Source organism: Elephantulus edwardii, unplaced genomic scaffold (assembly GCF_000299155.1).
Source record: "Elephantulus edwardii isolate Elephantulus edwardi_28Jun2011 unplaced genomic scaffold, EleEdw1.0 scaffold00108, whole genome shotgun sequence".
Classification (NCBI taxonomy): Eukaryota; Metazoa; Chordata; class Mammalia; order Macroscelidea; family Macroscelididae; genus Elephantulus; species Elephantulus edwardii.
Window position 1 is genome coordinate 9607520 of NW_006399858.1, and position 2488 is coordinate 9610007.

General features: G+C 52.5%; 1 pseudogene; it reads right to left on the bottom strand.

Moving 5' to 3' along the window:
- Positions 1-742: 742 nt before the first annotated feature.
- Positions 743-1329, bottom strand: LOC102877022 (annotated as a pseudogene).
- Between the last annotated feature and the right edge of the window lie 1159 nt (positions 1330-2488).

A 2488-nucleotide genomic window follows, 5' to 3' on the forward strand; every position in this document is an offset into this window, starting at 1 on the left:
GGTTTGCACAAATGAATGCATACTCACACACATGCACACACACACACCCCAGAAGACAGGAGGCCCATCCCCTACAGTGACAGGAACAGGGTGTGTAGCTGGGCCTTGCACACATGTTGACACACATGCACATTCAGGAAGGGCAGGGAATAGGCACACTTTACCAGGGGACAATGGGAGGCACCCCTGAGGGCCTCACTGAAGGGCTGGCCTGAGGAGGCACAATGGATGAGGCTGTGTGCACACCTGAACAGTAGTCCAGATGGCTCTGCCCTGCGGACGGGTCAGTCAGGGGCCCTGTCTGACCCAACACCTGTCCCCTGTGGTGGTGGCAGGGTGGAGTCCATCTGTAAAGGTGGCCAGGAGGGTGTTTGGTGGCACTGCCGAGAGCCATCTGTCCTTCCCACTGAGGGAGCTGGCTGCTCAGGCGAGGCCTGTGGTGGGCAGAATGCTGCAGGCCAGGGGCTGACACAGAGTGACATGCTGCACTTGGCAGGTGACAGCATCACCTTGAAGAGGGTCAATCTGCGTAACAGAAGTCATCCACTCAAGCTTGTGCACTCACTCCAGCTCAGAGCCCCCCCGCCTTTACAGGACAGACTGGAGCCTCCAGACTGGGCAGGTGGAGCTGAGGGGAGTGCAGCAAGGCAGAAAAGGCAGACACAGGATGGGGCCTCCTTCACTGTGGCATCCAGGGTCGCAGGGTGGTCGGGGATAGTTGGCCAATCATGGCCAGACTCTGCTAATTCCTCAAGGCTGCCAACCTCCGCGATAGCTGGTCTTCCTGGCTGCACACCGAGCTCTCGCCCACAGCAGAGGTCCCCTCGAGGAGCTGGCTCAGCTGGTCCAGACTTCCAGGCTGTTCTCTTCTGTGATCTGCATGATGAGGCTGTCCACCTGCTCCTGTGGTGTGGTGAGTGTGGTGGCGGAGCTCATGGAATCTTCCATCACCGAGGTGTGCACATCCAAGTTCTGGACCTGCTGTTCAAACTTGTTCATGACTGCAGAAACCTTCTGCGGGTCCATGGCACTCAACGCCTTGTCCAGGACCTTGGTGACCTGGGCCATATTTTTAGTCACCCCCTTCATGGTCACGGCGGTCTGGACCTTGGAGGCCACGGCATCCACGCGGGAGGCCATGCGCAGGCAGTTCACCCCCTCATTCTTGCGGATGGCATTCTCAGCATAAACACGTGCACACTCCGCATTCTTCTGCTGAAGAGCCTTCTTCACTTTGGCTTGTTCGGCCTTGGACTCCTTTTCTGCCTTCTTGGCCAGTTTCTCTAGCTGCTTTGCTGTGAACTTCAACTGGAACAGGTTATCATCCATGTCTGGTGCTGGAGGCTGCGCCCTCGGAGAGGCGCTGACTGCTGAGCTAGGGGACGCGGGCCTTCCGACAAAAAAAATAATAAATAAACGGGAATTCTTTCCCGAAGTCTTGGTTTTGCTTTACATTATTTGTTACGTAAATACCTGTGATAAGAGGATTCTATTAAATTAATGATAACACTGAAGGTGAACCCACCTCATAAATGAATCAGTACAACTCATACGTAAACCTCAGGGCCATATGAAATTAAGAAAGAAAGACAAATTCAGCTAACTGAATGAAGACTGTCTCATAGGCGACCCTCCAGTGGGTTTTCAGAGGCAGAAAACTGCACAGGAGGTGACTGACCATCTTTCTCCTGAGAGCTGCTGGTGGATTCAAACTGCTTGCTCTTGGGTTGGGAGGACAACTCCTCATCACTAAGCCACCAGAGATCCCTGAGAGACGGCTACTGGGTGGGGGGGGGTGGGGGTGTTTGCCATTGAGTAGTTGGTGGATCAGAACCACGTGCCTTTGGGACTGCAGCAAAGCTTCTTACCTCGGACCAGTCTTGTTGAGGAAAGCCATGATCTTCTTGAGCGAGATCATTCCTGGGAGGTATTCTGGGCATGAAGCCCTGTAGGATTCAGAACTCAACTGCAATGCCAGGTCTCACCAGTTAGTTATATTCCAGTTTGTTAGAGACTGGAGTCTGGAGAAGGAAGAGAGCCTAAGAGGAAACACAACCGAAAGGAGAAACACAGAGAACAGTGGTCGGGTCATGGCTCATGAGGAAGAGGCTGCAATTCCTGCTAATGGACCAATTGTCATGGTGCATGGGTCTCAAGTAGAAAAAAAAGCAGGCAAATGTCAAGGGGTCAGAGCAGATCAAACAGCAAGTGTGCAAGTACCAGTCACAAACCACAGAGGCTGCAGAGCAGGCTTCAAGACTCCAAGAGAGCCAGTACCAACAAGAGTTAGGAAATGCTCAGAACTGATAGAGAACAGTGCTTCTACAAAACCAGTGTCAAGTCTGAGGGAGTCTTTGCTCATTACTAAATGCCATTGAGTCTGTCCCCACTTGTGGGTACACGACACACAACAGCCTCGAACTATAATAATTCACAGAATTTTTGTCATTGGTAGATCTTTGAACTACCTGGTGGCCTAGTGACAAGA